This window comes from Equus asinus, chromosome 5 (assembly GCF_041296235.1).
Source record: "Equus asinus isolate D_3611 breed Donkey chromosome 5, EquAss-T2T_v2, whole genome shotgun sequence".
NCBI classification, from domain to species: domain Eukaryota; kingdom Metazoa; phylum Chordata; class Mammalia; order Perissodactyla; family Equidae; genus Equus; species Equus asinus.
Window position 1 is genome coordinate 108102045 of NC_091794.1, and position 12784 is coordinate 108114828.

A 12784-nucleotide genomic window follows, 5' to 3' on the forward strand; every position below is an offset into this window, starting at 1 on the left:
CTAGCACCACTTTCGAAAACCGAAGTGGTAAGTGTAGACCGGCTCCTGTCTGTCTCCATGCAGTGCCACCCCTACACCTACAGGTAACAGATAATTAGTTTCTTGGGTATCTTTCCAGTATTTTTTATGCAAGCACTAGCAAATACAAATACGTGCTCTTGTTTTCCTTGTCTCATAAAAATGTAGTAGATTGTATACATTGTTCCGCACGTCCCCTCCCGCCGCCACCAGCTTATTAAGTGAAGATCTTGGAGATCTTTTCATATCAAAAAGAACTTCCTCATTCCACCCCCCCCCCCCCCATAGATAGTATGCCATTATGAGTATATTTCACAGTTTATTTACTGGTGCCCTACTGATAACAGGTTATTTCCGGTCGTTTTCTGTACAGACAGCACAGCATTGAATGACATTCATCTGTCCTTGTGCAGGTATAACTGGAGGGAAAATTCCCCAGTGGGAAATACATTTGAGCGACTCCATACAAGCACTCTCACCAGTAATACATGAGATCAAACAGTATTTTGCAGATGTCAAGTGTTTCTGTTTTGTTTTGGTGGGGGAGGAAGATTGGCGGTGAGTTAACATTTGTGCCATTCTTCCTCTATTTTATGTGGGATGCTGCCACAGCGTGGCTTGGCCAGTGGTGGGTTCAGGTACAGGTACACGCCCAGGATCTGAACCTGTGAACCGTGGGGCACCAAAGTGGAGAGCATGAACTTAACCATTACGCCACTGCACAGCCCCTCAACTGTTTAGTTTCAATTTAGATATTAAAAACACGTTTATTTTCAAGAAATAACGTTAATTTTCTTTGTTGGTTTACAAAGGACTTTCATATATCGTGGTCCTTACAATGGTGGTGAAGATGGTTTTTATTTAATTTTAAAAATTGTAAGTACATTCATTTATGCAATAATCTGCACTCGTGCAAAAATTTTAAATGTCTTTAATCATTTCACATTTTAAGAAGAAAACGTTTTGGGAGTTCTGGAATGACTTCACCTTTGGCTGTTTGCAAAGGTGACAGGCAAAAAACGCCCCCTTCTAGCTTTGAAGGAGCATGGGAAATAGAAGAGACAGACAGGGAGAGGAGGCAAGTGGTCAGACGTGCACCTCAAGAACCAAGGAGGGATTCAGGTAAATGGAAGGAAACCCAAGAGAAGACAGGCTGTTCTGCTCTAGTTCCCATAATAAACTCTTGTAAGGAGCCAGCCATGCTGGTGGCCTGCTGCAGCAGGAGATAGCCACAGCAAAATAAAAATGGTGAGACAGATGGTTTAGCAGTGAAAGAATGAGCCTAGTTAACATTCCTGAGACAGCTGCATTACCGTCAAGATCTGAAATGGACCTGAGTCAGCGTTAGTTTTTATCAAATGAATACACTGCACACAGTTTTAAAAACTCGAATATTACTCTGGTAGATGGGATTATTTTTTCAGAAATACTCTTTCCTCTTCCACCTGCAAGAGTGAAGGGTGCTTCTGCACCTTGACTTTGGGGTTGCCTTTGTTTGGGCTAATGAAATGTTAGCAGACATGACCTGATCAAAGCTTTGACAAGCACTGACCTGATGATTGGGCTTGCTCTCTTGTAGTTTTGTATCACCTTCTTGGAAAGAAAGACCTTTCCCCCAGGGAAGTTACTGCCGCCCTCTCAACCTGGTTTTCAGAACGAACACGTGGCACAGAGCTGCCCCAGCCAAGCTGTACCTGTACCTGAAGCAGATCATCACAGCTAAAAGGGAGACTGTAGTACTCAGATTGTGTTACACAGCAATAGCTCACTGATACTGCATCAAAAGGCTCATAATGAAAAACAGCAGCCTTCTAACTCAGTCCTTCCTATCCCTCAGCCCTGCTCTCCAGAAGCAAATATTTTCAACTCTTTAAATTATTGCTTCTGGTCATCTTCTCAGTGTTTTTAAACAATATGCTAATGCTGTACATAAATATATTTTCCATCTGTTGGTTGTAGACATTATAGATTGACTTCCTGGCAGGTCTGAACATAATTTTGATTTCACAGATGCAGAGGTTGAGGTCCAGAGGAGTGAAATGACTGTATGAAGTCCTGCAGAGTCTTGGTCAAATTCAGATATTCTGATGCCAAATTTCACACTCCACCCACCATAGAGTCTATCAGTATTACTTATTAACAAGTCATGACACTCTTTTAACTTGAGAGTTCATACCTATTTCTCATCACATATTTATAGAACAAAGCCAAAAAGTTAAACCATTTACCAGAAAATATTGACACCTCTTAGTTCAGTCCCTTATTTCCATGTCGGACAACCCCATCCAACCACTACATTTTATATTCAATATTTGACAAGTCTTTGGGCATTGTGGGAAGTACAAACTAAAAGACTATTTTCAAGGAGCTTAAAATTGTCAGTTTCTTGCAGCAGTTGCAACATTTCATTAAGAGGTACTGTTCTGCCTTGTGGCCCTCACAATTCAACAATGGAGAAATGTTGTTGATAATGTCAGCGAAGGAGTTCAAGACATGCCACTTCTAAATATGCCGCCTTAGCATATTGATTATTTTGAGTTAAAGGCATTTGGAAAACAACATCTTTAAGCAGGGCACTCTGATTCCCACTTTTTCTTCCTGAAAGCAGAACATGAAACTCTCATATGAGAACTGCCCTCCCTATGCCGGGAGGAAAGAAACATTCTTATCACCAGAGAGGGAGTTAAGTCTGGTAGAATATGTACAAAGAGACCTTGTTAAAATAACTCTCATCTTCCTTAAGTCTCCTCATTTTATTTTAGTTACTTTTCCACAATTGCAATTGCCACTTTTTGTTCAACCCAGTGTATAAGCATTTAGGTTTTGCCACTTCTTTGGGTCTTTGCTTCCTTCTGAAGACTCCAAGGTCACAGTAAAACACATTAAATAAATGTCCATGCTTTTCTCCTGTCAATCTTTTTTATGTCAATTGAATTCTCAGGCCCAGCCAAAGACCCTAAGAAGGTAGAGGTAAAGTTTTTGCCGCCCCTACATTGGCAGCAGCCACCCATGGCCCTTCTGATCTTGGTCCCAGAAAGCAATTCTCCACAGAATTAGCCTGATCACAATAAATAGCAAAGAAACTGCTATCAGATTATTTATTATTTTTTATGGGTCACTTATATCTTGCATTTCATGTTATTAACGAATTCATTTTCTATGGATATATCCTTTTATTTCATTGATAGCACTTATTCTAGCATTTTCTTGTCTTTTGTTTACTTATTTACTGTCTGTCTCCCCTTAATCCTGTGAACTCCATGATAGGCCCTCCTGTCTTGGTCACTGGTGAATCCCTGGCATCTACTGCAGTCCTTGGCACACAGAAGGTGCTCAATACTTAAGTATTATCCTGATATCACCCTATAAGATGTTCCTTCCTCTATGGTTATAGATTAATACTTTACATTTGTAGAACTCTACAGTTTACCATGTGATTTCAACCAATTTCTTACTCCTATTTTTTTTGTGGGTGTGAGGAAGATTTGCCCTGAGCTAACATGTGTGCCAGTGTTCCTCTACTTTGCATGCGGGATGCCTCCACTGCATGGCTGATGAGTGGAGTAGGTCCCTACCTAGGATCCGAACCTAAGTGGAGCATGCAGGTCTTTAACCACTCGGCCACGGGCTGGCCCTTCTTATTCCTATTTTAATCTTATTGCCTACATCAAATTCATTTCACCAGGCGGTGAATGAGCAATTTTATGTGCAGCAGGGAAGTTAACATTATTTTCACTTGTTTTCTATTTACTAAGGGGGGGGGGGAGAATAAATTGAGGTTATTGGGCAGAAGGAAGCTGTCTGGGGCCTTCAATGAATGTATTTTTCACCATCCACTAAAGGGCTGGGTTCAGGGCACGCTCTAGGGAGGTCCGGCAGAAACGATGAATTTCCCCTCCGGAGCCCCCGAAAGGTTAGGTCGGTGAGACAGGAGAAGAGTGGGCGAACCCTGACATTTGAGGCAGGGCGGGCGCAAGGAGGGAAATTCTGACACCGACGTCCGTGAGGGGCCCCGGGGATGGTTCACGTCTGCTCCCACCCCGTGCGAAAAGCCCCCCAAGCGTGGGCCACCCGGCACCACTCCCACGGGCGGCCGGGCGCCGAAAGTGGACCTACCCACCCGCAGTGACGTAAGAGCCCCTTTCGCCGCCGGGGCGCGCGGCCCCGGGCGGCGACCGGATTGGCCGCCCGCGGCGCAGGGGGCGGGGCGAGGCGCGTTCCCAGCCGTCCGCGCGCCGCGCACGAGCAGGCCGCGGTGGGCGCCGCTGCACGTTCGCGGCGGCCGGGAGCGGCCCCCTGGTGGGCGACGGGAAGTGTGGAACGACCCGGCCAGTCACGTCAGGGTCCCCGCCGTCCTGAGGCCACCGCCCCCTCACCTCAGCGACCCTGCGCGCTTCCGGGGAAGCTTGCGAGTGCGAGGCAGGAAGTGGCCGCTGCCCACCTCCTCCTCCCGGCTGGCTGGTGGCCGAAGACAGGGATGCGCGAGGGCACGACGACAGTGACCGTGCCCGAGGTCCCCGCGCCTTGGGCGTTGGGAAGAATCTCAGTCCGGTCTCTGCCGTGTCCAGTATGGTCCTCGCCTCTTCGGTGGCAGGTTGGGAAAGCCTCCGCGTGCCTCGTTGGTTTCTCGCTTCCCGCAGGTGTTTTGCGGAAAAGTGTTGGTGCCCCGCGCGGCACTGATTCCAGAAATTAGCCTCGGGTTAGCGCTCCGTCCTGGCTTCTCAAGGGCTTCAGAACACCTTTCGTTGTGCGAGCGGGCCTGTGGCCTCAGTGGACGGCGGGCTCGGAGGGCCTGGGAGGTCGCGGCCCTCCCGGCTGCTCCTGCCGGCACCCTCTGCTCCGGCTCTGCTCCCACGATGTCCGCAGGTTCCGGTGCTCCTGGGGACACGCCGTGGTCCGGGAGCCGCCCCGCAGTGCCCTCGCTGGGCAGAGGAATCCGTGTTCCAGCCTGCATGGCGACGCCCACGCCGCAGGACTCTCCTGACCCCGCCCCTGCCCTGTGGCCGTCTGTCCTGTCCATGTCTTTCCTTGAGGCCCCGTCACCCTGCGGGTCGTTAAGCGGTGGCTGCGCCCACGGTGGGAGTAGGATCTCTCGGAGGCCTTCTGCAGGTCTGCGTGGCTCCGTGATGTGCCAGCCTCGGCCGTGCCCTCCTCTGTGGGGTTAAGATCCACGGCCGCCCTGCCAAGGACGGACGTTCGGATCCCTCCAGCCTGCGGCTCGAACATCTCCTCCCTGTCTTCCACTTGTTGCCTCTTACTCCCCCCCCCCCCCCCTCATTTCCTGGGTTACTGGGACACACCTGTCCCTTGGCTCCCTCCTGCTTGGGCGTAGCACTTCCCCTAACTGGAATGCCCTCTGCTTCCATGGCAGCCTTTCATTGTTCTATCCATCCTGCAAAACCCAGTTGCAGTGCCAGTCCCTCCAGGAAACTATTCCCAGAGCACTTTGTCCTGTTGTAGCATCTGTAAGGCTGTGAGGCCTTATCTTAGTTATTTGTATAACTTCTCCATTCCTCCCTAGGCTGTGAAGGCTGTCAGGATGGCGCATTATCTATACATGCCTCGCAAGACAGAAAACTCATTCAGGAAGCACTCAGAGTGCCTGTCATGTGCCCAGCCCTGCTCTGCGTGCCGGGGATACAGCAGGGAAAAAACCATGTCCCCTCTTCTGGAGCTTATGTTCTAGTGGGGAGAAGACAGCAATCGGCCGATGCAGAAATAGCTCTACGTGCCAGGTAGTAATATGTGCCATGAAGGAAGGGAAAGGAGATGGAGAATAATGGGGAGGGGGGGTGCTCTTTAGAGAGTGGGCAAGGAAGGCTTCCTACTGAGGAGGAAACCTGAATAAGAGGAGGGAACAAGTCATAGAAACGGGAGGTAGGGTGTTTTAGATGAGAGAGCAGCTAAGTACCAGGCTGAAGCAGGAGTGTGTTTGGTATGTTAAAGAACAGCAAGGGATTCAGGCTGGATGGGAGAGTAGGACGCAGAATGGGAGAAGTACACGGGGCAGGTCAGGTACACACTTGTCTTCGCCAGCCAGTGAATGCTTGTGGAACTGGATTTAATTGAATTGATAAGCGATAGAGAATAATTTAATGAGAGTGACAATGAAAGTTGGAAATTGCTTGAGGGGGATGGACCCAGTAGGCATATATGTTCACAACTTACACGCATGTGCATTGGAAACCTTATTTAGTGCAGTGACATGTAACTGAAAAACATCCTAATGAAAACCAATGCTTTATGCAGGGATGTTTTATTATAATGGAAACCCAGAAGAAGAAGGGGCAGATTTTGTGGAGGAAGAAATGGATTGACACATGAGTGGAATTATTTGGTAAGTAATACTGACCACTATTAAAAAGTCCAGAAGGAAAGAACATCCATCCCCTGATGTTGCTTCCTTTTATTTGGAGGAAAAATACTTGAATGTTAGTTGACAAAAGTTGAGTTTATGAAATAATCAGATAAATTTGTATACTAATTTTAATAGCACTTTCCTTCCCAAGGGGTAAGGTGAATGCTAGGGATAGGGAGCCGGTAGGCCCCCAGGCGGAACCTGGCCTTCAGCACGAAGTCATAAACTTCAGGGTAATGTTACTTTTTGGGGTGATTTTGCTTTGATCATAGTTGTACTTGCAGCCCAAAGAACATTTTCCCCTTGGTGGCATGTGGCAGCTATCTCTGTCCAACAGAACTTAAAAATACAGAACACTTGTTTACATAATAGTTTTTTATTACATGCTCTTAAAAAAATTTCTTTTTAGTTAGTCTGGCCTCCCTGGAAAAAGTGGCTACCATGGGCTATCGTTCTGCTCTTCGTAACTTTTGTTGATGTTACAAAGTTTAAATTATTTAAAGTTTAAATTGTCAGTTTCTTGGCAATCATTCACGTAGATGAGATCGAATGTGGTTTCCGATTCAGCTCTCAAACCACTTAATTGGCGGTCTCACTCTAGGCTGCTGAGTCAACACATCTTGTTATTCATTCACAGGCATGAGTAGCTCCATTACGAGTAGCTCCTCAGTTAGTCATAACTTGGCCAAATGTGAAGGTGGCCTTGGAATAAGCAGACCTGGGTTCCATCCCTGCTTTCTCTGTTCTTTAAATGTGGCGGTGTTTGTGGTGGGAAGATATGTGCACAGTGATTCTGGCCTGTCTGGGTTTAAGCCCAGCTCTGCCGCATGCTCGCTAAGAGACCCTGAACACATTACTTATGCTTCGTGCCTCAGCTTCCCCATCTATAAAACAGGGGTCCCCTCAAAGAGTTACTGTGAGGATGGAAGGAGTTAATGGAGGTGAAGCTAGAACACTGGCCTGTGGTAAACACTCAAATGCTGCCATTAATACTTGGCTCAGTTACTTGAACTCTCTCAGCTTCTGTTTCTTTAACATTAGGATAGTAACAATACTTCTTACCATATAGAATTGATAAGAGGCTAAATAAAATGTTTAATGTGCTAAGCATAACATCTCCAGTGCAGGAAGCAACCCATGAGTATTAACTATTATTAAGTACTGTATGAGAAACATTTATTTATCAGTAGTCACAATCTGTTTAATTCAGTGATGAAGGGCCCACGGAGAGGAACATAAAGCAGTGTACCTTAAAAATGTGCCATCTGGATGAAGATGATGAGGGATAGAAATTATATAGATAGCGTTTTTGCTTAGGATAAAGTGACAAGATCTAATAGAAAGATTCAAAAGAAGAAATAATCAAAGTCCAAATAGCTCTTCTTGGAGTAAAAGCAAATTCCCAGAGCTAAAACGATTTTAAGCATTGATTATATATCTCAAAACAAGACATTTATCTTAGCATGAATGCATGAATGGCAGCGAAGAAACTTGGTACAGGGGTTGTGATCTTGGGGTCCACAGATGCCCAAGGGGCACAGATAAAATTCAGAGGTCAGTGAACTTGGATGGGGAAAATTACATCTTTTATTTTCACTAACCTCTAATGGACAGCTAGCACTTCCTTCAATCTCGAATTTAAAAATTTACAAAGCCTGGCCGAAGGCACAGTACCTGTGGTGTTGCACCAATAGAAATCAGTTATTTTTGTATCGCATTACAGTTCTCACAGGTACTCTGAAATATCATTTATACTCATGATTAATTTGAAATTATGACAGGTATGTGTTAATGAAGAAGTACATATATTCCCACATCACAATTTTTTTTAAATGTTTGGTAAGTGTATTTCAATACAATTGGTTTCCTTTGTAATCCTTTGTATTATGTTTTACAAACTTAAGACATTATTTTGCAAGCGGTCCACAAGAGGAAGGGTCCTGGGCACAGAAACGATGAGAGCCCTTGGGAAGAGTATGGGCTCTGGGGCCAGACAGGTGAGTTGGAACCTTTTCTCTCCTCATCACCAACCTGGTGACGTTGGGCGTGCTGCCCAGGTTCTCTGTGCTCTAGCTTCCTCATCGCAGGGATGAAGACTGTTGTAAGGTGTGACTGAGGAAACTAAACACATGCAACGGTGCCTTGCACGTAGGAAACCCCTAGTACTGTCACCATTAGCAGAGAAGTGTTTTATGTGAGGCCTGAGAAAGGGCAACTGCACAGCTTGGGTTGGGTATACATACCAGTGATTTCCCAAGGAGGAGGGCAAGAACTAAAACAGTAGGTCTTGAGGTAGGCAGACTGTGAGACTGGAGTTAACAAATTCATTCATTCATTCATTCTTCAATAATGGTTTCTCGAATGCCCACTACATGCCTCTCAACACCTTCACTAACACTTGTGCGGCCTGAAGCAAGTGTAGAAATGGAGATCATATATGTCTGCATATTTAAAAGTGGCAAATCAAACTAAAGAAATGTTAAATGTGTTCTGTTCTCCTACTTCAACAGAAAAATCTTCAAAATGACAAAATCAAAAATTATTGTTTTTAGGGGCTGGCCCATGGTGTAGTGGTTAAGTTGGTGTGCTCTGCTTCGGCAGCCTGGGGTTTGTGGGTTCGGATCCCGGGAGTGGACCTACACACTGCTCAGAATCCCAGTGACATTCTTCATGGAAATAACACAAAGAATCCTAAAATTTTTATGGAACAACAAAAGGCCCCTAGTAGCCAAAAAAATCCTGAGAAAAAAGAACAAAGCTGGAGGCATCACAATCCCTGACTTCAAAATATACTACAAAGCTATAGTAATCAAAACAGCTTAGTACTGGCAGAAAAATAGACACATAGATCAGTGGAACAGAATTGAAAGCCCAGAAATAAAACCATACATGTATGGACACCTGATCTTCTACAAAGGAGCCGAGAACATATAACGGAGAACGGAAAGTCTCTTCAATAAATGATGTTGGGAAAACTGGACAGCCACATGCAAAAGAACGAAAGGAGACCAATATCTTACACTATACACAAAAATTAACTCAAAATGGATTAAAGGGGGCCCACCCCGTGGCTGAGTGGTTAAGTTCGCGCACTCCACTTTGGTGGCCTGGGGTTTCACTGATTTGAATCCTGGGCACAGACATGGCACTGCTCATCAGGCCATGCTGAGGCAGCATTGCACATGTGACAACTAGAAGGACCCACAACTAAAAAAATGTACAACTATGTACTCGGGGGATTTGGGGAGAAAAAGCAGGAAAAAAAAGATGGGCAGCAGTTGTTAGCTCAGGTGCCAATCTTAAAAAAAAAAAAGTGGATTAAAGATTTGAATGTAAGACTTGAAACCATAAAACTCCTAAAAGAAAATATAGCCGGTACACTCTTTGACATCGGTTTTAGCAGTATCTTTTCAAATACCATGTCTGCTCCGGCCAGGGAAACAAAAGAAAAAATAAACAAATGAGGCTATATCAGATTAAAAAGCTTCTATAAGGCAAAGGAAACCATCAACAAAATGAAGACAACCGACCAACTGGGAAAAAATATTTGCAAATCATATATCCAACAAGGGGTTAATTTCCAAAATATATAAAGAACTCGTACAACTCAACAACAAAAAAACAAACAACCCAATCAAAAAATGGGCAGAGGATATGAACAGACATTTTTCCAAAGAAGATACACAGATGGCCAACAGGCTCATGAAAAGATGTTCAACATCACTAATTATTAGGGAAATGCAAATCAAAACTACAGTGAGATATCACCTCACACCCGTTAGAATGGCTTTAATTAACAAGACAATTGCAAGACAAGTACAATTAACTAGCGTTGGAGAGGATATAGAGAAAAGGGAACCGTTGTTTGCTGCTAGCGGAACTGCAAGCTTGTGCAGCCACTATGGGAAAACAGTATGGAGATTTCTCAAAAAATTAAAAATAGAAATGCCATATGATCCAGCTATTTCACTCCTGCATGTTGATCCGAAGAACATGAAATCACTAATTCAAAAAGATTTGTCCACCCCTATGTTCATTGCAGCATTATTCACAATAGCCAAGACATGGAAGCAACCCAAGTGCCCATGAATGGATGAATGGATGAAGAAGATGTGGTATATATACACAGTAGACTACTACTCAGCCATAAAAAAGACAAAATTGTGCCATTTGCGACAACATGGATGGACCTTGAGGATGTTATGCTAAGTAAAATGTCACACAGAAAAAGGCAAATACCATATGATTTCACTCATGTGGAAGATAAAAACACATAGATAAGGAGAACAGATTAGTAGTTCCCAGAGGAGAAGAGGGTAGAGAGAGGGGGAAAGGGGAAAGGGACATATATATATATAGATATGGTGACAGATAAAAACTGGACTGTCGGTGAACACTGAAATTTACACAGTGTTGTAAGCCAATATGACCCCAATAAAATAATTTTTTAAAAAGTTGTTTTTCTTCTAAAAGTTTCAAAATTATCTATTCAAATTTTAAAAGCGTAATTGATAAATATCAAATATCTAAAATTGTTTAAATATACCTGAGACTTTTTAATTTTTGAAATTTAATTAAATGTTTTTATAAAAATTAAAATGGTTTGCAATCCTGGGTTCAATGTCCTTCTGGTTGATTCTAGTAAAGAACAGGTATTAGAGTTCTCATGCTGCATGCTACCTATATGCATATTTAAGAGTAATACAAATTGTTTAACATTGCAAGGTGTTCCTCAGACTTCCTGTGCAACTGTTGTGAACTCCATGCTAATTCACAAGGACTTCCAGAACCGCAAGCGGGAACATGAATAGGATGAAGAAAATGGACAATTGGGACTTCTGGGAAACTATACTTTCTGTAATATTCTTACATAATAATAGATTATGCAAGAATCTGTTACATCCGAAGTATCTGAGGAGGATTTGGCAGATTAATGTGCCTTTTCCCTGTCCCAGCCCTTCTGTGGCTTTATACTCTCCCTGCGCTCTGAGGCCGCACTTCTCTCTTTGGCAGTAGCACAGCACAGAGGTGCTGTCACCTTATGTTTGTAGGACACAGAACAAGAGCTGTGGGAAGTGCTTACCTGGGGACTGCCTGTGTTATGTATCCTCTAAGTTAGCGTGAAGCACCAGATCCCCTGTCACGGAGACAACCAATTGTTAATTGTGTGTGTTTGTGATTTGTGGGGCTCTGCCCTGGATGGAACATATTTTATTTAACAGTATATTTAGCTTGATGGGTAACTTCTAAATATTTGGACGTATGTCACAGGGGCCATTTACACTCTTGCCCTGTGTGCTCCATGGTGTTAGAGGTGGTTTGAAGTTGGAGGTAAGTATTTATGAGTCATTAACATATAAGTGGGTATCACATAGAGATAGTGTGACCAGGGAGAAATAGTGAGCAAATTTGATAACTGCTAACATCTCATCTTTCCTTACAATGTGTGCTTCCTTCTCTCCCCTACCCTACCTCCTTCCTTTTCTCTGATTTCACACTCATTTTCTGTTTTCTAATTCCTTTTTAATTTGTTTCTTTTATGCCTCAGAACTACTGGCGTCACAAGCAGTGGAAATCTTTAACAGCAGCAGCTGCCTGGACTGGATAGATGCTTGGGGTAGGGGTGGGGACGCTGAATCTTGTAAGAATCGATCTTGCAGGAAATAGCGAGTGTAAATAGTGCATACTCCCTGGATGAGATTGCCTCTAAGATGTGTCCTGGGAGGACGGGGACATATTTTATAGGAAGCATATTTTGAGGGCCTGTTTCTCTTTCTAAATATCGTCTTTATCTTGTTTAGAGTAGTTGAACTTTCATGCGCTTTAGCCTCAAAGCATATTCACTTGAGATATTCAATATTAGATCCAGAGTCCATCAAAATAAAAGGAAATCTATTCCTTGGCTTGGAATGAGATGTTGAGAATGTGATGGAACAAATATTATTGCTGATATTGCTAAAATGTTGATGTTCTGTTGGGATCACCTCTGATTTAGTTTGGGAAGACTGTTTTTTGCAAGAGATGAATGTTTGTTTGTGTTTGAAAGATTAGGAGGCTAAAATGGATAAAGCAATGTGATGCATATTTTAAAGCAAATGAAAATTGCACTAAAAGAGTATTACACCTTTGGCTAGCTTCAATAGTATATGCATCTGGTTAACTTTAGAATTTGCCTTAGCTTCCTATGATGCTTTTATTAAACAAGAATGCAGTAACAGGAACATTATAAAACTCTTTAAACACCCGAATAAAACTTTGCATATCCTTCAGCACAACAATTCTGAAGTGGTTGATTTTGTTTAATTGTAGGCTGGTGCAACTAATCTTGAGAATCTTCTAGGTCAGTACAGACTTTTATGTCACTGGCTCAGCTTAAAAGAATGAGCTAATTTCTGTGCTGGGAAACTA

General features: G+C 43.6%; 1 protein-coding gene across 3 annotated transcripts in view; it reads left to right on the plus strand.

Moving 5' to 3' along the window:
• The window catches only part of TNFRSF9 (TNF receptor superfamily member 9), a 33682-nt gene that overhangs the window by 621 nt on the left and 20277 nt on the right, over window positions 1–12784 (plus strand). For 2 of the 3 annotated variants that reach the window (XM_044769603.2, XM_044769606.2), the window contains exons 1-4: window positions 4217–4612; window positions 5540–5753; window positions 6268–6355; window positions 8281–8373. The gene's annotated coding sequence lies outside the window, so the exon portion shown is untranslated. Of the gene's footprint in view, window positions 1–4216; window positions 4613–5539; window positions 5754–6267; window positions 6356–8280; window positions 8374–12784 lie in introns of those variants that run through there. The other variant, XM_070511171.1, reaches the window with a different exon arrangement.